Raw genomic sequence first — 27,673 nt, 5'->3', positions numbered from 1 at the left:
AGGTTGCATTAGTTGGTACAGGGCTTCCCTGGTAATATAGCTGGTAAAGAATCTGCAATGCGGGAGACTCCAGTTCTACTCATGGGTTGGGAAGATCCCCTGGAGAAGAATAGGCTACCCACTCCAGTATTTTTGCTTGGAGAACCCCCATGGACAGAGAAGCCTGGTGGGCTACAGTCCATGGGGTCGCAAAGAATCGGACAAGGCTGAGCTACTAAGCACAGCACAGCACAGTATCTCAAGAGGGGCTGAAACACAAGAACAAAACTGTTGGGACTTCCCTGGTGACTCAGGTGGTAAAGAATCTGCCTGCAATGCGGAAGACTCAGTTTTGATCCCTGGGTCTGATTAGGATTATTTAACAAAGTTAAATATACCTTTGTGATGACATCCTTAAATTTAATAATGGCGTTATTCTCTGGAACAAAGCAGTCAGGGTACCCAAAAGCTACCCCTGAAGTTAAAGTGCAAAAGACCACTTAGAAACCTGCAAAGTGTTTTTATTATTTTGAAGTTTAAAATCTATTGAGTTTGAAAAAATAAAAGTTGAAAACACCAAATCTAATACTGTGTATAACTGGAATGAGGTTTTTTAGAAAATTACATTTGGCAAATAATTAATCCTTAATAAGGATTAATTATTTTATCTATTTTAGGGAAAAATTAATTTAACAAACCTATTATTATGTGAAATTCATGTAATGAACATGGGCAGTACATAATTTCTGTAATATTTATAGCGTCAACTACAAGAAAAGGCTGAATTAGTATTATCAATTGCAAAGAACATTCATTTCAGAATCAAAGTTATTCGTAAAGCACTGCTCATGGTCACTATAATTAATTCAACATTAGAAAGACTGTTTAAAATGCCATGCCATATCACTTTACTAGATACACCTTTTAGGTGCTTATGTGCTTCATTTTGGATAAATATCACTTTTTTGTACCTTCCGATACTGAGTAGATTTTTTTCTTAGTTGAAAATGTTCACTCATCAGCTGACTTCTGGTTTTGTGCCAAAAGTAAAGAAGCTAATAGTTATTAGATAAAACAGGGGTCACCCAGCAAGCAGTTACAAGACTCCAATACACAGCATTAGCCCTTGCTCAGCAGCTCATTGTGATTAGCGAACCAGGCTATTATAAGTTCTTTGCCTTTTTCCTGGAGTCAGTGGAGTTTTGGTTGGGTAGAATATCATTGTGGATGGCAGATTGGCTTGGCAGTTGAAGGCCCCTGGGCTGAAGTTTCTAGAGGCCAGGCAACCTCCTTGACACCTAGCCCTTACTACCCATCTCAGTCCTGCTTTTTTGTGTCTCCCATATCCTTTTCTTCACAGCCCCATTCCCTGTGGGCTGGATCCTGTTTCAGTTGTTCCATGTGTATCTCAAGCCTGTTCCTGTAGACAAAAGTTCATTCTGCAGTGAATGTTGCTGCTTTCTCTTTCTCTTTCATTTTGCATTTCTGAGTTGGAGCCCTGATATACCTCTCAGATCAGCGCACCACTCACCCTTTGACAGTGAAGCGCATAGCAGAATATCCTGTCTTTGTCTTCATTAGGCTAAGGCGGAAAACAGCAAAACAAAAACAAGGACTGTATCATTTTAAAAGATGAATACAGCACTGTCCTCTCCAAAAAAAGGAAATTAAGAGTGTATTATATATGTAAAATTTAGGTATAAATCTGTTTCCTAGACTATTACTCATTTAAGCTTTCTTTATACTTAAATCCAACCATTTGGTAGAAAAGTCAAACTTATCACTGCCTTAGATACACTTTAAAAATTCTGTAACATGAGTGGTCTTTGTACTTGTCTTGTGGCAAGTATCTTCACATTATAGAAGTTGCATAGATACTTAAAATGTATTGTTCTTTGTGATTCTGTAGTAATAATTTTATGGAATTTCTTTTTTCCCTTTAGTAGGCTATCTTTGAGAAGCATTTTAAAAAATATGTCTGGCTTGATATAATTTAGAGTTGTGACATGTAATTTTCACAAGTAAATTGGGTCAGAGAATTCCGAATTAATAATTTTTCCCCCAAAACATTAACTCATTTCCTATGTGTGTTTATAACATAATATTGTGAGTACCTAATTTATAACCAGCAACTAAGACAAAAGGAAGTTTTCTTTTTAAAAAAATTATCTAAAAATATGATTTTATTATTTCCTAGTAGTAAATTGACTGTTAAGACTGTCTAGCCTTAATTAATAATATTTATTAAGAACCTAGCATGTGCGTGAAGAGTACAATATGTTTAGAAATAACCCCAGTTGGAGGATGAGGGCACTAAGCTCGCTACTCTCGTAAAATACTGTGTGTATCTGTGTGATCAGGAGAGAGGGTGAGAAAGGGAGGGATGGAAGGAAGGGGACTGATAGGACAGGGCTGCATGTGGTAGTTGCAAGTAACTTGTGGTGTGAAATCAAGAAGACTTAGGACACATCCAAAGATGACATAAAATATATGTTAGTATCAATACCGTGTAAACTTTAGATCACTAGAGATAATGAAATTATGATTGGAAATTATTGGGATAAATTTAAATGAAAGAAGTTTAAAGTAGTATTTTGAAGAAGCAGGGCAGATCAGCAGAATATAAATTTGGGCTGAGTTCATAGGCAGATTAATTCCCATTTAGTAACTGAACCACTTTGTTCATAGAAATAATACTTTGCCTCTCTCTATTGAAGTATATGCAAGTCCATATTGCATTTAGACAATCTGAGAAGTGTAGGCAGGGAGAGTTATGAAGGAGATTGGAAAAGATAAAAAGATTGCTGTGCCATAGAAGCTAAGTGATTGCAGTTATCCACATGTGTGGATTTAAGAATGAGGCCTGAAAAGACACGACGGTTTCATTAATGACCTTGTAGAGACCAGTTTCAGTAGAATAGTGATGATAAATTGCAGAGAGTTGAAGGTGGATATTGAAGAAATGGAGAAAGTCATTATACATTATTACTTTTGAGTTATTTTCTGATATAAGTGAAGAAAACATTGTAGCAGGTCAAAGAAAGATGATGCTTGAATGGGGTGAGCATGTTCATAGGTTAGGGGGTCAGAATACAGAGGGAAATTCTGAAGATTCAGGGGAGATATAATCATTGACATAGCAAGATTTTTATAGGTAACAGAGGAACAGAGGATAGCCCTTGAAAAGGAGAATATATACATCCTCCTTTGAAATAGAGCATTCCAAATAAAGAGACTCTTTCAAATGGAGAGTTGAGACCCTATGGACTGTAGCCCACCGGGCTCCTCTGTCCATGGGCGTTCTCCAGCAAGCCTACTCGATTGGGTTGCCATGCCCTCCTCCAAGGGATCTTCCCAAACCAGGGATCAAACCCAGGTCTTCCGCATTGCAGGCCGATTCTTTACCAACTGAGCCACCAGGGAAGCCCTGAGATTATTTGCATTCAGTAGTTTGCATATTTTCTAGGAAGTAAGGTCATTACAGAATGAGAGAGATGGCATTTAGAGGAGACAGTTTTGAATAGGGTAAAGAAGATGTCTGCTTTTTTGTAAATAATCATTATCTATTTGACTTGATAGATGGTCAAGTCAGAGATGAGTTAATTTCCCAGGGTTACATGAATTACAGTGTAGGTTTTTTTTGGCTTAGTTTCATGATTTAATATATTATTGCTCAGAACAGTTACATGGAAAATAGATTGAATAGCACACTGAGGGTGATAAAATGTGTGCAGTGAAAGAAAAACTAGATGAGAAAAATAGAGACTGACCAAGGATTCTATAGAGAAGGAGACACATGAGTAAGGGTAGAAGGGAAACTTGCAGACAGAAAACTGGAGAATGAAGGACTGGAAATGGTAAGTAAAAGGAAGGAGGAAGTTCAGTGGGAGTAGGAAAATTGGAATATTAGCTTAAAATACTAACGACAGAGTAGTTTATTCCTTCTGCAGTATTTGAATGCCCCCCTCCCCCCGCCCCCATTTTGCCAGGCACTATTCTCTGCAGATTCTTAGAAAATGAAGTACCAAATGGGTACTGTTCAACAGAGTTGCCACTAGATGTCACTGTGTCTCACATGGCAAATTTAAACTACTCTCCTCAAGATACAGAGCTTTGAAAGTCAGATGTGCATAAATAGGCGATCTTTACAGAGTTTACACAGATTAATTAGTTCTAATCCAGGTATCTTATCCATACAGCTACATCCAGAGAAAACCTCTTTTAGGACAAATGCAAACCCTGAAAAATTCCATGTGATTAATACTGTCCTTGCATTATTGATTCATTTTTACTATGTTAATCACACTTCAATAGTATTTCTCCTTGTGTGCTGCTCAGTTGTGGCTGACCCTTTGCAACCCCGTGGACTGTTGCTGGGCAGGCTCCTCTGTCCGTGGGGATTCTCCAGGCAAGAATACTGGAGTGGGTTGGTATACCCTCTGCCAGGGGATCTCCCCAACCCAGGGATCAAACCCAGGTCTCCCTCATTGCAGGCTGATTCTTTACCGTCTTAGCCACCAGGGAAGCCCAAAAACACTGGAGTGGGTAGCTTATCCCTTCTCCAGGGGATTTTCCTGACCCAGGAATTGAACCACGATTTCCGGCATTGCAGGCAGGTTCTTTACTGTCTGAGCCCCCAGGAAGTATTTCTCTAGTGAGCTTTAAATTTTTCTGGAATCCTGTATTGGATTTTTGCAGGTATTTTCTTTTCTTAATACTATTTTAGTTGTTTGCCAGATTGGTTGTGGTTTTATAGGGACTAATGAGTTTTCAAGAGGACTAACGAAGCTGCTTGTTACTAAGTGCTCAAGATTGTGCATGTCTATACCATACTGTGACTTGAAGTTTTGCTTGTGTGGCCTTTCTGTTCTCAACTCTAAGGAATGGTTAGTATCTATTCAGCTTTTTAAAAAAATCTCATTCTTGTTCCCTATCCCAGATAGAATCACCAAGTAGTTCTGCTTCTTTATCTTCTTATTCAAAGAAAAGAGTCATGTTTAGGAAGCTTATCAGACTTCTGCCTTCCCACAAGGCTTTTCAACTTGGTTCTTTCAAAACCTCTGAACAATTTTGAGCGACTTTGCAATATAATTATTTAACAATCATGCAGAAAAACAGACATACTGACAAACCATGTTGACTTGCTCAGAAACATGTAAACAATACCCAGGCACACTATATATGTTTCAGGATCTGTTTATAATCTTATGTTTTCATTTATGTTAATTTGTCTTCATTAGACTGAAGAGCCTGAGGAGAGATTGCTCAATATAAACAATTTGAAAACCATTTTAGTAGAAAAAGTGTAGAGTCATACTTTCTGCATGTGATATGCCTAACAATATAACCCAATGCTTTTTATATAACTCTTTTTATTGCTGACCCTAAAGTTAGCTTATGATCCCTTATGATCTTAAATGATTTTCAGCCATGTTTACAAAAATCTATACTGTGCCTTAAGTACACTATTTTAAATTTATCTCTTGAATTTCATTGTGTTTATGGACAAAGTCAGTTTATATTTTAAGGTGATTTTCTGTGGTACTTACCATTGTAATATTAATACTTTCCTTTGGAAAGGCACGTGTTTGCTAGCATCATCATAATCTATAAACAAGTAGTAATCAGGAGAGCCCTTTGCATCAAGATGCCAGGAACAGAATCTCTGGCATAGAGTTGGTAAGCTGCAAAGAAGGAAACAAACACATTATTTGGAATAACTGGAAATAGGCTGAAGATGCAAATGCAGTTTGCTTTGAAAATTTTACAAAAGACTTTTCCTTGATTGGAAAAATACTTATTTTTTCATGGGTTCTTAAGACCAGATGATGTTAGGTAATATTTTGGTCTATTAATTGAAGATATCTTCCTTTAATGTTTAAATAAATTTCTTGAAAAGAATTATTTTGCTTTTCAGCCAGGTAAACATGAACATTGCACTTTCTGAGGTGCACTGAGTGGGCGGTGAACAGGAAAGGAGGCCTGTGAAACTTCCCAGCAGTTGCATCGTAATGTCACTTGATCAAAATTGTATGGAACTAATCATGGTTATAACCTCTGTAATAAACAAAGCATTCAACTATGGTGCAGCAGTGTTCCATTAATGAAATTCTTCTGGGAATTTTCCAGTAGTCACTTTTTAATTCTTAAATTCACTTTCATAATAATTTTCAAAATGAAACTTTTTTCCTGACATTTCTTTGAAGCTTTACAGTGAAAATATTATATATTACTTTTTAGGAATATACTACTCTCTTGTACTGGGAATAATAAGTTTATTTAGATAATGGCCATCTACACTCTCTAGCTCTAATCCCTAAAGGCCTTAACCTCCATTAGGAACAAATGTAGATTTTTGTTTGCTTGAAATAGCTTCTTGGACATGTAAAAACTCTTTTTGACATCATTATTTAGGGGCTCCCATCCTCCCAGTGGAATCACAGCCTAATACAAAAACTTTGCAGCTGGTGAGCTCCCAAAGCCCCTTTTGATGATTGTTTTTAAGCTCAGCATGGCAGCTTGCAGTTGTGCCTTTCCTGCACTGGTACCCCCGCCTCATCCCACCCCTGTGCTCATGGTCTTCTAGACAGTAAGAATTCTCCAGTGGTAAAATACAGGGCTGAAAATTTCTGATGCCTTTTTCATCCTCTGTTCTTCCTAATTCTTTTTCGTTCTAAACATATCATAAAGTTTAACGGAGATTATCAAGGGAAAGATACTGTGACTCTCTCTCTCTCTGTCTGTCTTACTCTCTATGTCTTCTGTGATGCCTTACTTGCTTTAACTCATTTATTAAATTAAAAAATGTCTATATCAACAGGCAGTAAGTATCCAGAGGTTACTTATGGGATTCCTTTGCTTCTCAGTAAAGTGTTCAGAATCAGAGATTGAATCTGCAGGTCTAACTATGGCCTAGTTATCAAACCTTGAAATTTCTTCAACTCTTATTATGTTCTCTATTTAAAAAAGTAAGTACAGGTAACCCAAGCAAGTGGCAGTTAATGACTTAACTCCCTGATAAACTGGTTGACAAGAAATTGTCTCTAAAAATTTTTTTTTTTTTGCTTTGCTTTAACTAGCTTTATCATCTATAGGCTTGTATTGGTAATTTTTAGACGAAAAAAAAATATATATATATATATCATTCAAGATAAATCATGTTTATCTCATTGAAATATAAAGATCAGTTCAGTTCAGTCACTCAGTCATGTCTGACTCTTTGCGACACCATGAATCGCAGCACGCCAGGCCTCCCCATCCATCACCATCTCCCCGAGTTCACTCAAACTCACGTCCATTGAGTCGATGATGCCATCTCGCCATGTCATCCTCTGTCATCCCCTTTTCCTCCTGCCCCCAATCCCTCCCAGCATCAGAGTCTTTTCCAGTGAGTCAACTCTTTGCATGATTAAATAGGATATGATTCACATTATGAAAATATTTTGAAAATACATAACGTATAATTTGAAAATACATACATATAATTGTGTGAGTTAGTCTCTCAGTCATGTCCGACTCTTTGCGACCCCACAGACTGTAGCCTGCCAGGCTTCTCTGTCCAGCTGTAATTGGGAAGCTCTAAAAAGACATGGAACTCATAGGCCAGTAGTGGTAGTTTAACATTCAACTGATGAATGTTAAAATATGGGAAAAAAGATAACAGAGAGAAATATGTTTGAATATAAAGTACTACCTGTGTTTGAATTTAATAAAATAAATGTTGAACTAGGAAAATAGAAGTAAAGCAAAATGAAAAATTGTTCAGTGAAAGATCTTTTCAGTTTGGCTCCACATTGGGAATTTGTGCTTTTGCAGTTTGTTGATAACATGTATTAAAGTTATGTTCCAGAGTCAGTGCAGATTTTGCTAAATTAATTTTTTGCAGGCCTACATAATGCATTTTTAAATTGAGATATAATTGACATAGCATTGTATTAATGTCAGGTGTACAACATAATGATTTAATATTTGTATATATTGTGAAATGATCACACAGTAAGTTTAATGCATTGATTTTTGAAAGTTGTTTTCATGATAAATACTGTAAGTACTGTTGATGCTCATTTTATATAATAATTATATGCCTTGAACTCACTAAATCCAACTTGAAAGGCATCATTTAGGAAATACCTGGAAGTGTTAAATAGTAAAATCTCCATTCCTAGTACCAGTGATCAGATGGGCAGGAAAATTGTACAGCAGTAAAATGAACAATCTCTCATTCTGGAGAGCTGAATACTAGCATCTGTTGCCACCTATTTTTCAACCTTGAGCAAATTGCCTGTTTTTTTTTTTTTTTTTAATAATATAAGAGGAGTTGACCTAGGTCATCTCAAAAATTCCTACATGTGTTACCATAGTGTGATATTTTAAAACCAATGTTTTTGGTGTCTTATTTTATTGTATAGATATGCCCCAAAGTTCTGTTTTATTTACTTTTTTTCTGAATCAAATTAAATTTAAAAAAATTTTTATTTATTTATTTATTTTTACTTTACAATATTGTATTGGTTTTGCCATACATTGACATGAATCTGCCACGGGTGTACATGTGTTCCCCATCCTGAACCCCCCTCCCACCTCCCTCCTCATCTCATCCCTCTGGGTCATCCCAGTGCACCAGCCCTGAGCATCCTATATCATGCATTGAACCTGGACAGGTGATTCATTTCACATGTGATAATTTACATGTTTCAATGCCATTCTCCCAAATCATCCCACCCTCTCCCTCTCCCACAGAGTCCAAAAGACTGTTCTATACATCTGTGTCTCTTTTGCTGTCTCACAGGGTTATCATCACTGTCTTTCTAAATTCCATATATATGCACAGTATACTGTATTGGTGTTTTTCTTTCTGGCTTACTTCATTCTGTATAATAGGCTCCAGTTTCATCCACCTCATTAGAACTGATTCAAATGTATTCTTTTTAATGGCTGAGTAATACTCCATTGTGTATATGTACCACAGCTTTCTTATCAATTCGTCTGCTGATGGACATCTAGGTTGCTTCCATGTCCTGGCTATTATAAACAGTGCTGCGATGAACATTGGGGTACACATGTCTCTTTCAGTTCTGGTTTCCTCAGTGTGTATGCCCAGCAGTGGGATTGCTGGGTCATCAGTTCAGTTCAGTTCAGTTCAGTTGCTCAGTTGTGTCCGACTCGTTGCCACCCCATGAATTGCAGCACGCCAGGCCTCCCTGTCCATCACCAACTCCCGGAGTTTACTGAGACTCACGTCCATTGAGTCAGTGTTGCCATCCAGCCATCTCATCCTCTGTCGTCCCCTTCTCCTCCTGCCCGCAATCCCTCCCAGCATCAGAGTCTTTTCCAATGAGTCAACTCTTCGCGTGAGGTGGCCAAAGTACTGGAGTTTCAGCTTTAGCATCATTCCTTCCAAAGAATACCCAGGGCTGATCTCCTTCAGAATGGACTGGTTGGATCTCCTTGCAGTCCAAGGGACTCTCAAGAGTCTTCTCCAACACCACAGTTCAAAAGCATCAGTTCTTTGGCGCTCAGCTTTCTTCATAGTCCAACTCTCATATGGCAGTTCTGTTTCCAGTTTTTTAAGGACTCTCCACACTGTTCTCCGTAGTGGTCGTACTAGTTTGCATTCCCACCAACAGTGTAAGAGGGTTCCCTTTTCTCCATACCCTCTGCAGCATTTATTGCTTGTAGACTTTTGGATCGCAGCCATTCTGACTGGCGTGAAATGGTACCTCATTGTGGTTTTGACTTGCATTTCTCTGATAATGAGTGATGTTGAGCATCTTTTCATGTGCCAAACTTCTGTTTTAGAACTGAAATCTTTAATAGGATTATCACAAGAAATTGAAAAACCTCTCCCATTACTTGCAAAGGAAACGTTTTTTTGAGAAAATAACAAACATATATTTTAATTCATAAGGACTAATAATATATATAGTTATCACAAATGAGACGCCCACATGGTAACAAGAATAGCCATTTCAAAAATTACCATTAAACATAGTAAGGAATATTGGAACTAATACATAATGGTGTAACATATAGTAAGTTAAGAGATTCTGTTTCTTTACCAGTAATAATTTTCTAAATTCTTTACTAAATTCTTGACTAATTTAAAGGTAAATTTTTTATTAGGGTATGAGATACATACAGAAAAGTAAAAGAGCACCTCCTATGAATTTTCACAAAGTGAGCATATCATGTACCTATCATCTGTGTAAAACCATGGATCATTACCAGTTCCTTCTATGTTTTCACCTCCTTCCCTCCAGTAAGCTAAGAGGATGGCTTCTGCACCGTAGATTTTGTTAGTTACTTTCCTGAAGTTTTTTTGTTTATTTTTTACATTTGCACCGGCAGTTTATGAGTTCATTTGTCCTATATCTTCACCAGCACTTGAAATTGTCTTTTTAATTTTAGTCATTCTGCTGGATGTATAGTGACATGGCATTGTGTTTTAAATTTGTTTTCCCCTGATGACTACTGAAGTCAAGCCCTTTTCTTATGTTTTTGCTATTCATGTGGAGTACTAAAAGAATTTTTTGACACTGTATCATAAAATACACTTCCTTATGTTAAGAAGAGGCATTATAAATTAGATATTATATAAAACATTTGGCATAATCCCTTCTTCTATCTCTAGTTGATAAATTGTGAAGTGCTTTGAAAATCTTTTCTAACTTAATAAAACATTGTCTGTATTTCAAACCATAAAACTAATTTCAAATGCTTATCTTTTAAGTGTTCTTAAGACTAATTATTGATAGTATTTTTTGGAAAAAACTATCAAAATGAAGTAGTTTAAACAAGCAGTATAGACCCCCCCCTTTTTTTTTTCCAAACACCAGAAGAAAAATACTAGACTTTGTAGAGAGTGTAATTTAAAGTTGATCTATCTAACTAATTTTAGTTTTAGTGACCAGTCACAACCTGATATTCTAACACAGATCTGTCTGGAATTTCTCTGAGCAGTACTTTAGAATTATATGTCTGAGGGAGAGACCAACTTTTCCATGTGCTTCTGCATTTCCTACCTTTCTGTGTGGTTGTATTGGACACATATGATTTGTTTCTGGTCAATGGACTGTGTGGAAAAATACTCTGTGTCACTTCTGGGCTGAGGCGGTGTACCTCCTCCCTTGATCCTTTCTCTCACGCTCTGGTGACTTTGAAGGCTGCCTGATCCAGAGTCTCTGTCATAAGCCAGCCAGCTCTTGTTTGTTGTAGCAGTCAGTGTTAAGTAACCTAATACAGTTTCAATTCAGTAAGCGATGCAGTGAATAAATATTGTGTTTTTATGTCCATGGTTTTTGTCAACAGAATGCTTTCTTCCTTAAATAGTACAGAGAGTATGTTTATGCAGTGGAATAGATTTCTGATGGGAAAATAAAATAAATATAAATAAATAAAAATAAAAAAGACCAAAAAGTTTGTTTTTATTTTTCTATCCCACCAAATGAGAAGAAAACATAAAGACAGATGTTTGTTTCTGATTGTCAGAGTCATATTTATTATTTACATGGAATCGCATTCTTTATGTGTGATTTTGTCTAGTTTTTGGGGTTTTTTTTTCCAATTTAGGAAGATGACAGCTCTCACAAAAGGTTTATGTCAGAGTATATTGAAGGATTATGAAAAAAATATTGTAGTCTTTTGCTGAACATTGGGAATACAAAGAAGCATCCTAATTGAGATAAAAAATACATTATTTAGGAAAATAAGTCCTTTTTAGCTTCTTCTGTTATTTAAAACTTTTTTACACAAAAGTGATTTCCTTGAAGAGCTCTGATTTATTTCCTACTCTTTTGTTTTAACAAGAATTTCCAACAACCCAAAATAAGCCTTAGTAATAGGTAAAAGAAGTATTTTATATACCATAATGTGTTTGCTAATATTCTTGTATTAAATTACTTAAACAACTTTAGTAGAAAACTTTGGAAATCTGAGATATGTAGTACCAGGAAAATGATCTTAAATTGGACAAAATTGATTAAGAAATTGAAATGAATAAGGAGCATGTGATAAAAATATGTAGCACTCATATTGGACTACTTAAATATCTTTTTTGTGATTATTATTGGACTATGTTGGTGGTTCATCCTTATGGCAGAAAGTGAAGAAGAACTAAAGAGCCTCTTGATGAAAGTGAAAGAGAAAAGTGAAAAAGTTGGCTTAAAACTCAACATTCAGAAAACTAAGATGATGGCATCCGATCCCATCACTTCATGGCAAATAGATGAGGAAACAATGGAAACAGTGACAGACTTTATATTTTTGGGCCCCAAGATCACTGCAGATGGTGACTGCAGCCATGAAATTAAAAGATGCTTGTTCCTTGGAATAAAAGCTATGATCAAGACATCACATTAAAAAGCAGAGACATTACTTTGCCAACAAAAGTCCATCTAGTCAAAGCTATGGTTTTTCCACTAGTCATATGTGGATGTGAGAGTTGAACTATAAAGAAAGCTGAGTGCTGAAGAATAGATGCTTTTGAACTATTGGTGTTGGAGAAGATTGTTGAGAGTACCTTGGACTGCAAGGAAATCCAACCAGTCCATCCTAAGGGAAATCAGTCCTGAATATTCATTGGAAGGACTGATGCTGAGGCTGAAACTCTCAATACTTTGGCCACTGATATGAAGAACTGACTCATTGGAAAAGGCCCTGATGCTGGGAAAGGTTGAAGGCGGGAGAAGGGAACAACAGAGGATGAGATGGTTGAATGACATCACCAACTCTATGGACATGAGTTTGAGCAAGCTCCAGAGGTTGGTGAAGGACAGGGAAGCCTGGCGTGCTGCCGTCCATGGCAGCACCAAGAGTCGGACACAACTGAGTGACTGAACTGATTGAACTGATGTTGGTGGCACAGTGGTAAAGAATCCACCTGCCAAACAGGAGATGTGAGTTCGATTGCTGGGTTGGGAAGATCCCCTGGAGAAGAAAATGACAACCCAGTCCAGTATTCCTGCCCTGAAAATCACACAGACAGAGGAGCCTGGCAGGCTACAGTCCACGGGGTCACAAGAGTCAGACATGACTGAGTAAACAGCAACAACACCACAATGTTCCATAAACGTACAAGAAAGTGGAAGTGAAAGTTGCTCAGTGTGTCCAACTCTTTGTGACCCTATGGACTATACAGTCCATGGAATTCTCCACACCAGAATACTGGAGTGGGTGGCCTTCCCCTTCTCCAGGGGATCTTCCTAACACAGGAATTGAATCCAGGTCTCCTGCATTACAGGCAGATTCTCTACCCACTGAGCCACAAGGGAAGCCCAAAGTTAGGAAAATATTAATTCCCTCTGTTTAACCTCTTAGCAATATTGTCAAGTTTAATATTCTTACAGGTCAAGTTTCGCAAGGAAGTATAATAGAATTGTCACTAGCCATAAGGTTTTAAATAGCATCAGTATGAGAAAAAAAGATAAATGCTCCTCAGTAAATTATTGGAGTAGTTTTTTTACTAATGTTACTGGAAATAGGTGATCTAGTGCTACTTTCTGTGTAAAATTGATTTGTTTTGAGAGACAGAGACAGAAACATTCAAGGAAACAAGAATCAATAATGTCCAAAGACTAACAAACTTTTTACAGAAAATACAGGTATAAATTTCTATAAAACGAAAGACCTAACATAAATTTACCAGATGTAAAACCGTCATTTCCTTCGAGAAGCAGATTTCCAGGTACTTCATAGCTTGAACAAGTGCTTGTCTGAGTCTTTCCCCTCCACTTTCAGATTTGAATATAATAAATATGCTTAGGAAATTTACATCGGTGAAGTTTCACTGTTTTTAGAGGGCACAATATAAATAATTACTCTTTTCTATTTGGCCCTCTATACACTATTAGACATAAAATGAAGTGTAGAGATGGAGGTCAAAATACACTACTGATGAAGATTAAATTGGAGATTTATCGTGAGGGCCAAATGGCTTGGTGACTGAATTACAGAATTAAGCAGAGTTTCCAAGCATATTTTAGGCAGTATAAATGAGACAGCACCATAGAACTTGAATCTTTTTCTTTTTTTTATAAAGGCTCAGAGAGTAAATACCTTTGCAAGTCACATGGTTTCTGTCACACCTGTAGCTACTCAACTCTGATTGTAGTGCAGGAAAGCAGCCAGACACAATACCAAACTACTGGGCGTGGCTGTGTTCAGTAAAACTTTATTTATTTAGAGAAGCAGACTGCAGGCCTTGTGTAGTTAGTGCCCTGATCTCTTCTTATACATAGGAACAGAGACAGCAGACTAGCTTCAAAAGGAAGAAAAAGGACTGAGCTTAAATTTTGCACACCAGTTTATCCACCAGATAAATTACTCCAGAATTAGTGAGTAAAGGGAGACAAAGAAGCCTGGAATTATGTTAAGGAGCATCTCTGATAGGAAATGAAGGGCAAGTTTTCCTTGGATCTTCAGGCTTACTACCCTTCCAGTGAATGCACAAGAATCTGTTAGGCACAAAACATTACTTCATACTGAATATTTCAGCTCTTAGAGTCTTGGTGCTTAGTCAGTGTTAATTTTGGCATAGTTTCTCACAGTCAGTCTATTTCTGGCTAGTGATAGTAAAACCATGTTAATGAACTCACAGGAGGACTCTTATCTTCCTGCCACATGTGTTGACACGAGGGCATGCTTTAAGGTAGCTCAGATTACTCTGTTGACTGATTCGTATTTACTGAGTGCCTACAAAGTGCCAGGCATTTTGATAGATGCTAGGGATATAACAGTGAACAGGAGTGACACAGTTCCTGCCCCGACAAGAGTTTGTGTCAGGTGGCTGGGAGGGATCTGAGGAGAGAAAATGACCTCTAAATTGAAACCTAAAGTTTGAGCTGGAGGTGGCCAGTTGATAGGCATGTGAAGGAAAAGTGTTCAGTAGAACTACTAACAGCTTCAGCCCAAAGGAAAGAAGCATTGAGTACAGATGGATGAGGCTGGAAAAGGAAGAGGAAGCCACTGTTGCAGGGCCTCTGTAAGAGTTGGATTTATCCGAAGATCACTGAGAAGTCGTCAAAGGGCTTTAAGACAGAAGGTCTTACAAGTTTGCACTTTTGCGTACATTGGGTTTGGATCAGAAGAGACGAAGGTTGAAACCCTGTTGCTGCGCTGCCCAACACTGTAGCCAGGAGGTACTTGTTGAGCACTTGAAACGTGGCTCCTATGGCTGTGGAACTGAATTTTAAATTTTATTTAATTAAAAATGGGAGCAGTAAAAGTATTTTCCTTTAACTTTGTTACCGGATTGTGTGATTGTTTTGGTGGGATTTACATTTTACTTAAACTGTTGAAAATAGAGCATCTGAACTGAATTGTGTTGTAGGTGTAAAACACATACTGGATTTTTAATTCATACTTTGGAAAAAAAAATTAAAATATCTCGATGTTTGTACTAATTACTTATTGAAATGATAGTATTTGGATACTATTTAGTTGATTAAAATATATTATTTTAAATAATTTTACCTGTTTACTTTTTAAAATGTGGTTTTAGAAATATTAAAATTGGATATGTGGCTTGCATTATGTATCTGTTGAATTATTTTGTCCTGAGGTCAGTTAGGAGACTTAGGAAAATTCAGGTGAGACATCATGATAATCTTGAATCAGGGTTGCAGCAACAGGATAAGGTGGGTAAATCTGAGAACTATCTAGGAGATAAAACTGATAGGATTTGGCATTTGGGTAAGAGAGGTGGCAAACTAGTTGTAAGGAGAAAAAGGGAGCCTCCAAGTACTTAAAATATAGGAAATGGTATAGTAATACTAGGTGGCAAGTGAGGCACAGGTTTTTATATAATTTTGAGTGTGTAATGTTTCTTAACACCTTCCAGTTTGATGTCATTGAAATTTATTTGCATGTTTTCTTTAAGATTAAACTTATTTCTGTTTAAAAGAATAAACACTTTAATTACATGTGAAGGTTACCGAGATCCATCTTTAAAGTTGAAGCCCTAAAGTATCTGATGAATGTTAAACATTTAATACTTTTTCCTATTGACCTTCTAAGAAAAAAGATGCATTTTTAGCTTCATTTTCCAGTCTCTTAAGCTTATGAAAGTAGTCGAGACAGTTTGTTGACCCCAAAGAGACCTTTCAGTCTCTGACTTGTTAGACAACCGGGTCTGTACTCTTCATTGGCATTCAGGTCACAGGCAGCCACTGGGCTCAGTGCAAAGCCAAGCACAGCTTTAGGATTTAGACAAAGCCAATCTGGCAGAGGAACCCAGTTGTCAGGGAAGCTGGCTGTATTGTAAAGAACTGTTGCATAATGGGGAGACCAAGTAGAACTATTAGGATGCAAATGTGAAAAAAATGGTGGAGCTAACCTGCAAAAACAAACATTTCTTTTTTGGTGAAGAGTCTATTCACTGTTGCTTTCTTCTGTTTAACTTTGCTGGGCTATAGATGTAGTTGGTGCAATTTGAGTATATTAGTTTATCTTAATCTCTGGTCAGAATGCTACTCTATATTGTTTTTAAGTAAACAGCTAATTTGTATTAAAAGACTAAGGTACTACAGTATTTTGAAATCTTTTCATAATTTTCAAGTATGTTCTGCTTCAGCATTGATCAGTTTTTATGTGTGATTTTAATTCCCAGGTTTTTGATGAGGAATCTTTTTGACCTTTGATTTCATTTCATCTGGTTTATAGCAAAATATTATTTTCATAATTGACACCAAATTACTTCCCGTACTTGACTCTAAACTGTTGTCTTATTTAACGTAAAGCCTTCATAGGTACAAGAGCAAAGTATTGAAAGTCTTAAAACAGGAGTTCAGTTTTGTTTTACTAATGTCCTCTAAAGGAAATCTACTGTTTCTGTTGTCCTTTACTCTGTTCATCCCTGCCTTGAGTGCCCACTTTTCCTTTTGCTTTCTACTTCTTTCCTTCTTTTTATTTTTCTCTTTCTACTTATCATCTTCTTTAGTTATCTGAATCCACACCTTGGTTAAGTGTTGTGAAAGTGACTTGTGCAAGCTTATACATCTTGTACACGATAGGTCAAGAAAGGTTTTCTAGAGATGGTGAAGGTAAAATTGAGATGGAAAGGAAGAGTAAGTTGCCTGTACAGTGTGAGGGAATCAGGTTACTGGAAGGGGACCAAGAAAAAGTATGGCAGAATGGAACCTGGCACTTCTCTGGAAGTGAAAGTAGATCTGTAGGGCAGGGTAGTCTATAAGGGAGGGACTGGTGAGAATGAATCACTCTGTATTTGGATAACATTTTTCATAGGCTGTTAAGTATGCCACGGTTCATTTATTCAACAAATATAAGAATTCACAAAGTTGCCAGTTACATGGGTACTATCCATGGGAAATTCAGAAATTGGAAAGAAAGTTAAAAAATATGGGTAGCATCCATCTGAATGAAATCAGATGGACTTTGAGGTTTTTAAAGGAGACGAATCTTGAGCAAAGTCTTTGTACCTCTCTGTTTTGTTTTAAACTGGTATATGCTTTGACTTTCTCATTTTGTAGTTAGGCTTCCATTTTTTTTATCTTAGCACTTTGCAAGTTTCCTAATTTCTTTAAGATTCTATTATTCTCCATTCTTGTTCTGTTTTTGTTTTGAAATATAAGAACAAAATTGCTCTACACCTGGTGTTTTCCTGACTTTTAAACCTCTTTCTCTATAGAGTCATTTTCTTCCGAATGCTGTTTTTTTGTTTTCTTTCATGACTGTGCTTCATTCAGCCTCCTTTAGTACCTTCTTTCCTAGTAAATTTCATTAACATTGGGCATCAAGCTTAGCCATTTGAGACCTTTTTTCCTTGACCTCAGTTTTTTGTTTTTTTAAATTTGAATGCTGATTATTGTATCTGATAATGGTTAGTGATTGTAATTTCTGACATTTATCAGTCACAATATAGTATATACCAGCACTATGCTGATTGCTTTATATATCAGTTAAGTCGCTCAGTCGTGTCCGACTCTTTGCGACCCCATGGACTGCAGCACACCAGGCTTCTCTGTCCATTACCAACTCCTGGAGCCTACTCAAACTCATGTCCATCACGTCGGTGATGCCATCCAACCATCTCATCCTCTGTTGTCCCCTTTCCCTCCTGCCTTTGATCTTTCCCAGCATCAGGGTCTTTTCCAGTGAGTCAGTTCTTTGCATAAGGTGGCCAAAGTATGGAGTTGCAGCTTCAGCATCAGTCCTTCCAATGAATATTCAGGACTGATTTCCTTTAGGATTGATTGATTTCCTTTAGGATTGACTGGTTGGATCTCCTTGCAGTCCCAAGTCCTGGAATGCTTTATATATAGTATGTATTTTAAGCCTTGGAACAACTTTATTTGGTAGGCATTGTTACTGTCCAGCACAATAGTGAAAGAAATAGATCTTCAGAGAGATTAATTTTTTTTTTTTATGATACACTGATAGTAAGTTGGAAAGCCAGGATTTGAACCCAGATATCTGGACACGTTTTACCTCATCTGAAGCTTTCTGTCTGGTATTTACATTTTCTTTTGTTTACAGGTTTGTATTTTAAAAAATAAATATTTGGCAGGTGGTTTAGACTAAATATAACCACAGCTAAATGTGTTTCCCCCTAAATTACCATTATACTTAATATTTACTTAGGACATATTTTGCATTTACCACTAGCAAAGGGAAGTAATTTCAATTTGAATTATTAATTTTCAACTTCAAATTCATTCTGCCATTCTACTTAATTTCCCATGGCACTATCTCACATATCCATCATTTTCTTCCCTTCCTTTCTGGTGCTTCTGAAATGTGACCCTTTTATTGGACCGAAATTTTGTTTCTACATATGATTGTGTCAAACGTGTTTACTTCAGCTCAGTCTAATTAAAAAGGAGAGAAATAGCTGGAAGGACTAGTAATAATGACAGTGATGACCACAAATAAGATGATGATAGAAAGACTTAGCCACTCAGATGCTAAAGTTTGTTTCTGGGCATGCTATAATAGTGTCTAATAATGAAGGAACATGTTATGAGGGGATATAGAATAATATTTTCCTGCTGTAAAATCATATTACTAATTATTTTCAGTATGTAGTTAAAAAAGTTTTGAATATTTTACAAAAATGGCATTTAAAAAATACTTTAAAATAATGTAATAGTATGGTTTACTTGTGCTTTTCAAAGCTCACAGTTTTTAAAAACAATATTATACAGTTTAGTTTATATGTGAACATTATAATGCATTCACTCACTCATAGATTCTTTCATTTATGAATTCTGTTTGTGGTCAGGTACTTAGCTTTTACTGGAAGTGCTAGCTAGGTACGGGAGATAGAGTGACCCCGGGGCTGACGCAGTCTCTGCCCTCATAGACTTCATGTGTATCTATCACTGAATTGGATTTTAGGAGGAGCAGACTAGTTATATATTTTTCTTGTTCAGAGGTCCTGCTGTATTTGACTTGTGTAGATTTTAGGCTTTGTGTTAATATGTTTGAAAATCTTGACTTTAGACTATAATTTATAGTTATTGATTTGGTTATATATATAGATATTGATTTGGTTACTGGATATTTTTATGATGGTTAGCTTTTACTGTTTTGCATTCTGAAATTTTCTTTTCTTCACGCAGTATTTGTGTTTTTGTGCTGTATCCATCCCTATGTAGTACAGCTATTGGTAGGTCAAGCCTTTTAACTACTGTATAGTACTCCAATTGAATAATTAGCACTATATTTTACTTGTTCTTTAACTGACAAACTTTTAGAATATTTCCACCTTTCCACTTCTATGTAATCAATGCTACAATAATTTGGGTCTCTTTCCAGTCAAAACTTTAAGTAGCTTTTGAAAAAGAACCATCCTTTGTGTCATTAACGTGTGCTCGAAAACAGAAGTTTTGAATTTTGCCTTTGGTATTTTTTGACTGGGTCGTTTTGCCGAAGGTTCCAGTTAAATTCGCTTACATTGCCTCTAGTGTGTCCTCTCTCTGTACCTTAAGAGTGAAAGCCTCAAATTGGTCATTTTTCTTAGAGCATATGAGTTGGCATTGCATGGTACTGAACAGGTACAAGGAAACGAAGTGTAGGAAAATACCTAATTATAGTCATTGCAGCTGGTTTCAAAGTACTTCTGACAGTTTGTGCATAATGCTTACTTGAAAGCATCAAATGGGTGCTAGTTGTGAAATAGAACACCTGTTTGTTGTTGAGCCTGTGTTTATGCAGATGATTGTTGTTGTCAAAGCACCTTGATGTAGAGTAGTCCTGTTTACATTTACATTCTCCCCAAAGGATTAACAGTGTTCTCTCAATAAATTTGCAGTCTATTCTCCTCTCAAAGGCTGCTGTTTGGAGGGTGGTGTGAAAGAGGCAACAAGTGCTTGCTAATCACTTGAATATACATAATTAGCTACAGTCTGGTGCACTGGATTCTTTGTAGAACCATAACAATACTGATTGGAAAAAGCTCATACAATAGATGTGTTACCACATAGTTTTTGAGGGTACTTGTTTATTCATTGGTATTTAGTTCTCATTTTTTAGAACTTAAGTTTTACTTAAAAGTATACAAATTCTTGTTCTTTTTAATGAACTAGTGTCAGTTATATTAGCAGCTCTTTAAAGTCAACCCTAAGTAGCAAATTTCTACTAAAGAGACCAGCGAGAGTCTGAGGTTATTATTTAACACATTAGACATACTTGATAATTCCAGAGATTGTAAAACATTCAAGCTTATTGGGCAGCTAAACTCAATCCACAGTGGAGGATTTTTAGACCAATTAAAAAAACAAAACAAAGTTTAGGATGACTATATCTATATGCAGAGAAACAAAATATATTCTCTTATTTCCTAATGTTCTAGCTTTGTATCATTTTGTTGAATAGCTTTGTTGTGGGAATATTTAGACCTCAAATTTTATATCTTGAAATTCAAAGGGTCATAGGCATTTCAGGTAGCCTTCCATGAAACCTATTCACGCTGTGGTAATTGTTTTCCTTTCCCATTCCTTTTTACACTGACATCCATTCAGGCTTCCATTTCTGATTCCTATAAAGTTGTAGACAGATGGTCACTCACTGACTTAGTGTTCTAGAGGTCTAAGTGTGGTTTTCCTCCCTGCATAAAATTTCTGATAGTACCCTCAGACTTCACCAGTCCTGATATAGAAGTGTTAATAAAGAGAAGTAGCATAGAGGAGCTTGTTCATATAGGAGCGCAGAAAAGAAGCTTGCTAACTGTCTTCCTTAGGAGGTTACAGTGTTGGCCTATTCGGGAGATTCCCACAGTGTCTCCTGCCCCTAACCCAGTACAGTGTAGCTGTTTAGGTGGTGCATGAGGGAGCATTTTACATTTGGTTAGTGAAGTACTGAGTGACTTCACTTTCACTTTTCATTTTCATGCATTGGAGAAGGAAATGGCAACCCACTCCAGTGTTCTTGCCTGGAGAATCCCAGGGACAGGGGAGCCTTGTAGGCTGCAGTCCATGGGGTCACGAAGAGTTAGACATGACTGAGCGACTTCACTTTCCCTTTTCACTTTCATGCATTGGAGAAGGAAATGGCAACCCACTCCAGTGTTCTTGCCTGGAGAATCCCAGGGACGGGGGAGCCTGGTGGGCTGTCGTCTATGGGGTCGCACAGAGTTGGACACGACTGAAGTGACTTAGCAGCAGCAGCAGTGAAGTATTTATTTTATATATTGAAAACTACGATTGGCTTATCAGTTGTGTAAACTTTTGGTGTGGAAATCAACACAGACTTCTCCTGAAACTGAGTAGAGGCTGTTTACTCAGAATTTGATCAGTGAGAGACTCAGCCACTTTGACTTTCCCTGATATTCCAAGGCAGGCAGGGGAGTGGGAAAGCTTTACAGTAAAAGCAGGGAGGCTCCAGGTGTGCCCTGATTGGAGATTATTGGTATGGGGAATCTAGAGGCAGGGATCTTATGTGATTGGTTTGGGGAGCATATTTAGCTTTCTCTGGTTAGTCACAAGTTAGAAGCAGGGGCAAAATTAACAAGGCTAGTCACTGTCCAGGTTCTGACTGTTCCGGGCTGTAGAGCTTGTGGTTTGGCTTTCTGGGCTGGTTGCAGAGGTCAGAGTTCTCTTGTCATATATTGTCTGGTCATTGTTTTCAGTTCAGCCTCTTGGTAGTATTGGTGAGACCAAATGTATTAAGGAAAAATATATCCTTGTAATTTTAAGGATATGTACCTTAAACTCATTAATGTTAGAAAGCTTTAAGATTTTAGTGTTTTGAAGTTTTCTTTCAACTGGTTATCCTTTGAAACCTTGAAGAATTGAAAGTATATGACCAGAAGTTTTTAAGAATGTTGTGATTGCCTCTCTAGCTTTGTTTCATAAGCTTTTAGGTAAAGTAAACTTTATAATCAAAATTCACAATTGCTAGTATGATGCATTAAGAAGCTGAAAGTTCCCAAGAACTCTTTCTAAACTTTTCCTGATAATTATTAAAATTTATAATCGTGTCAAATGCTTACTTCACAGATCTCCCTCCTGAAGTGTTAATAGGAGAGCTAAGTTTATTTCTTGCTGCAGTGAGAATACCACCTGGTCAGAGCTTTGGCAGTGTCTTAGAGGGGAAAAGGCCAGGTTGTTACGTGCTGAGGACCAAAGTTTGGTTTAAGGTGGGCCAGTATAGGGGGTGTCTGTATGTGTGCATGCGGGTGCATGTGGTTTGATTAGAATAGTGTAAGAGCTGTGATACAACAATAAGGGATTCAAAGAATCTTAAACTCTCTGTTGGTACTTTCCGTTGAATAACTTAATGTCATAGGACTGCAACGTTGTACTTTAAGCTGTTGAAATGGTGATTTTTCACTTACCTTAAAGAGATGTAGCCGAGGTCCTTATGGTTACATCAGTTCTTACAAAATATCCACATTCTACTATGGATAACTATCATCAAATCAGTATTATAATTCTATTATAAAATTAATGTCAGCATCAGATCTATTAAATTTTTGAGGGTTTCTAAAATATTTATGATGCTTCATTTTTTTGGCTTTACTTTTTTTTCTTTACTAGAAATACTTTGAAATATGAGGGAGGAGGTTCCTTTTCTGTAGACTGAGGATGTGAAACTTCATTTCTTGAGTTCTAAATTCCCCTAAAGGCATTGTTTCAAGAACAGGGCTTCAATTTTGCATGTTCCAACCTATAAATTGCAGTTAACAGCAAGAATCCTTATAATAATAAACCTTTGGTATTGTAGGTTGATTTATGAAGACCGATCCTATGATTAAATGTTGTCTGTTGTCTGCCCTTTATTTTTATTCCTTTAACAAATGTCAGGTTGGCCTGCCTTGTCCCAATTTTGACCAGTAGTGTGTATATTCAGCCTGTGTATTTTATCTAGATTGGGTTCCTTTTGAATGGTAATTCATTCACATTAACCAAAAAAAATTTATACTGTGTGAATTGCTCATTTTCTATCATGACCTGGGGGTGTGGAAGTCATCTGTTGAAGACTGAGTGGGCCCACCACTGGGGGCAGGTTTTAGCACAGCACTGACATTCTCTCCTCAGCTCAGGCAGGGAGCCTTGGGCAGGGCACCTGTGCAATCACGTAAACGGGGCAGGGTTGGCAGAACCTTACCTGCATTGCTTTGATTTAATGTGGTTGTATTTGTAGAAGGATGCTAGGTGTTTGGGTAAAATGAATTCCTCTTTGCTCTCTACCCCTGTCATTGCCAAATTACCTGCTTTTTCATGAGGACACATTGGCTTTTAAGGGCTATGAGAACCATAAAAGAGGACAGACTTGATCCTCAGTTTGAGCACTTTGACCCATCTGGAACCTTTTGTCTTTGGTCCATGTTTTTTAGGACTGGGGACTTTTCCACAGATAAGGAACTTTCTATTGGGTTGAGAAAGAGACTATTGGTTGATAAGTTGAGCAAATACAAACTTTTCCAGGATAATTGTTTTCCGGTATTTTGAGAAGTTACTTTTGTAAGTTATAGAGATTGAATTTAGGTATTACTAAAAGACTGTATTAAATATTTGCTATAGTCTTAGGTCATTATCTGCTTTAGTTGAATTCACTTTATGTGTAAAATATTTTTATATCGAGTTGGTAGGTCTAATGATATTAACACAACTGTTTTTGATAGATTAGAAAAACTAAACTTTTTCATCCAGGGAGTTTTTTCCAGATGTTACCACTAGAATTTATTTAAGCATTTATATCTAATACATATAAAATCTTACTCCTTTTTCATATACTTTTCATGAATATATGAAGTAGATTTAGCAAACAAGTAGGTTATCCCCCAGTTTGAACTCCGGACTCAGCAAACTTAAGATATGTTATAATGCCCAGCAACAGAGTAATCAGAACAGACTAGGAAAGGCCAAATATCTTCTCCCAGTAGAAATTTAGCAGTAAGTTAGTATTCCTTAAAGTATGGGGTATAGTCCCTGTGTATTAGAATCCCTTGGGATGCTTATTAAAAGTGCAGTTTTCCAGAAACTGTAATTAGAATGTCTGGTTTTGGGACCCTGCCTGATAGGTATATTTATACTAAGTACCCCTGCTAATTCATATTTACACTATAATTTAGGATTCTTTGTCTTAAATTATGATGAAAATCAATAATAAAAATATATTTTAGATTGGAGATGTTTATTTAATACATAATTTTGTCAAAAATATAACTAATTTTTAAGATATAGTGAGTTTCATAATGTAGAACATTTTCCCACATTTTTGTATTTGAAAAAATTGTCTTTGGAAACTAACTTCCTTATTGATTCTCAGTTTTTCATATTGCCTACTGATTTGTTCACTTAATAGTTCTCTAATTAGGCTTAAAGGTATTTAGGCTTAAAAACCTTAAAACTAGATGTATAATCAACCTATTTTGTTGCTATGTAAATATTAAAAAGCAGAGAAATTACTTTGCCAACAAAGGTCTGTCTAGTCAAGGCTATGGTTTTTCCAGTAGTCATGTATGGATGTGAGAGTTGGACTGTGAAGAAAGCTGAGCACCGAAGAATTAATGCTTTTGAACTGTGGTGTTGGAGAAGACTCTTGATAGTCCCTTGGACTGAAAGGAGATCCAATCAGTCCATCCTAAAGGAGATTAGTCCTGGGTGTTCATTGGAAGGACTGATGGTGAAGCTGAAATTCCAATACTTTGGCCACCTCATGTGAAGAGTTGGCTTATTGGAAAAGACTCTGATGCTGGGAGGGATTGGGGGCAGGAGGAGAAGGGGACGACAGAGGATGAGATGGCTGGATGGCATCACTGACTCGATGGATGTGAGTTTGAGTGAACTCCAGGAGTTGGTGATGGACAGGGAGGCCTGGCGTGCTGCGATTCATGGGGTCGCGAAGAGTCGGACATGACTGAGTGACTGAACTGAACTGAACTGAAAGTAGAAAATACTAATCTTACCTTTCTCTGAATTCTTGGTGTTTTTTCCCCTTATTTCTTGTCCTTTCTCAGTTGTTTCCTGAGTGTAGACTTTTTCTTTGGAAGACCTCAGGGACAAGGGTACTGTCTTCTCCAGCAGTCTCAACACAGCATTTGAACAATGGCACAGAAAAACAATTTTTTAAAAATTGAAGTACAGTTGATTTACAGTGTTATATTAGTTTCAGGTGTACAGCATAGTGATTTGATAGTTTTATAGGTTCCACTCCATTTAAAGTTATTATAAAATATTGACTATATTCCCTGTGTTGTATGTAATCATCCTTGTGTCTTAATTTATTTTATACCTAGTAGTTTGTACCTCGTCTTCCTCTTCCCCTATGTTGCCCCTCGCCCCATTCTCCCAGCTAGTAGCCACTGATTTGTCCTCTGTATCTGTGAGCTTGTTTCTGTTATGTTCATCCCTTTGTTTTATTTTTTAGATTTGACATATATAAGTGAAAATGTGTGATATCTGCCTTTTTCTGTCTGAATTATTTCACTAAGGATAATACTCTCCAGACCCATATGTGTTATTGCAAATAGCAACATTTCATTCTCTTTGGGTAGCTGAGTGGTAGTCCACTGAATGTATAATAACACCACATCTTCTTTATCTATTTCTGGACACTTAGGTTGCTTTTGTATCTTGGCAGCTGTAAGTAATGCTGCTGTGAACATTGGGGTACATATATCTTTTTGAATTAGTGTTGTTTTCTTCTACTGAATGCCCAAGAGTGGGGATTTTGGGATCATCAGATCAGATCAGATCAGTCGCTCAGTCGTGTCTGACTCTTTGCGACCCCGTGAATCGCAGCACGCCAGGCCTCCCTGTCCATCACCAGCTCCCGGAGTTTACTGAGACTCACATCCATCGAGTCAGTGATGCCATCCAGCCATCTCATCCTCTGTCATCCCCTTCTCCTCCTGCCCCCAATCCCTCCCAGCATCAGAGTCTTTTCCAATGAGTCAACTCTTCGCATGAGGTGGCCAAAGTACTGGAGTTTCAGCTTTAGCATCATTCCCTCCAAAGAAATCCCAGGGCTGATCTGGGAAGAATGGACTGGTTGGATCTCCTTGCAGTCCAAGGGACTCTCAAGAGTCTTCTCCAACACCACAGTTCAAAAGCATCAATTCTTTGGCGCTCAGCCTTCTTTACAGTCCAACTCTCACATCCATACATGACCACAGGAAAAACCATAGCCTTGACTAGACGGACCTTTGTTGGCAAAGTAATGTCTCTGCTTTTGAATATGCTATCTAGGTTGGTCATAACTTTCTTCCAAGGAGTAAGCGTCTTTTAATTTCATGGCTGCAGTCACCATCTGCAGTGATTTTGGAGCCCACAAAAATAAAGTCTGACACTGTTCCCACTGTTTCCCCATCTATTTCCCATGAAGTGGTGGGGCCGGATGCCATGATCTTCGTTTTCTGAATGTTGAGCTTTAAGCCAACTTTTTCACTCTCCACTTTCACTTTCATCAAGAGGCTTTTGAGTTCCTCTTCACTTTCTGCCATAAGGGTGGTGTCATCTGCATATGTGAGGTTATTGATACTTCTCCCGGCAATCTTGATTCCAGCTTGTGTTTCTTCCAGTCCAGTGTTTCTCATGATGTACTCTGCATATAAGTTAAACAAACAGGGTGACAATATACAGCCTTGACGAACTCCTTTTCCTATTTGGAACCAGTCTGTTGTTCCATGTCCAGTTCTAACTGTTGCTTCCTGACCTGCGTACAGATTTCTCAAGAGGCAGGTCAGGTGGTCTGGTATTCCCATCTATTTCAGAATTCTCCACAGTTTATTGTGATCCACACAGTCAAAGGCTTTGGCATAGTCAATAAAGCAGAAATAGATGTTTTTCTGGAACTCTCTTGCTTTTTCCATGATCCAGCGGATGTTGGCAATTTGATCTCTGGTTCCTCTGCCTTTTCTAAAACCAGCTTGAACATCAGGAAGTTCACGGTTCACATATTGCTGAAGCCTGGCTTGGAGAATTTTGAGCATTGCTTTGCTAGCGTGTGAGATGAGTGCAATTGTGCGGTAGTTTGAGCATTCTTTGGCATTGCCTTTCTTTGGGGTTGGAATGAAAACTGACCTTTTCCAGTCCTGTGGCCACTGCTGAGTTTTCCAAATTTGCTGGCATATTGAGTGCAGCACTTTCACGCCATCATCTTTCAGGATTTGGAATAGCTCAACTGGAATTCCATCACCTCCACTAGCTTTGTTCGTAGTGATGCTTTCTAAGGCCCACTTGACTTCACATTGCAGGATGTCTGGCTCTAGGTCAGTGATCACACCATCATGATT

The 27,673-nt window shown here is 37.4% G+C and overlaps 1 protein-coding gene across 6 annotated transcripts in view; it reads left to right on the top strand.

Moving 5' to 3' along the window:
- Positions 1 to 27,673, top strand: part of AKT3 (AKT serine/threonine kinase 3) — a 282,616-nt gene that overhangs the window by 82,998 nt on the left and 171,945 nt on the right. The window contains exon 1 of one of the 6 annotated variants that reach the window (XM_044942522.2): positions 21,937 to 22,017. The exons of the other annotated variants lie outside the window; for them this stretch is intronic. The gene's annotated coding sequence lies outside the window, so the exon portion shown is untranslated. Of the gene's footprint in view, positions 1 to 21,936; positions 22,018 to 27,673 lie in introns of those variants that run through there. 6 annotated transcript variants of the gene reach the window in all.

The sequence above is a fragment of the Bubalus bubalis genome, chromosome 5 (genome assembly GCF_019923935.1).
Source record: "Bubalus bubalis isolate 160015118507 breed Murrah chromosome 5, NDDB_SH_1, whole genome shotgun sequence".
Lineage (NCBI taxonomy): Eukaryota > Metazoa > Chordata > Mammalia > Artiodactyla > Bovidae > Bubalus > Bubalus bubalis.
This window is presented reverse-complemented; position numbering and strand designations above follow the sequence as displayed.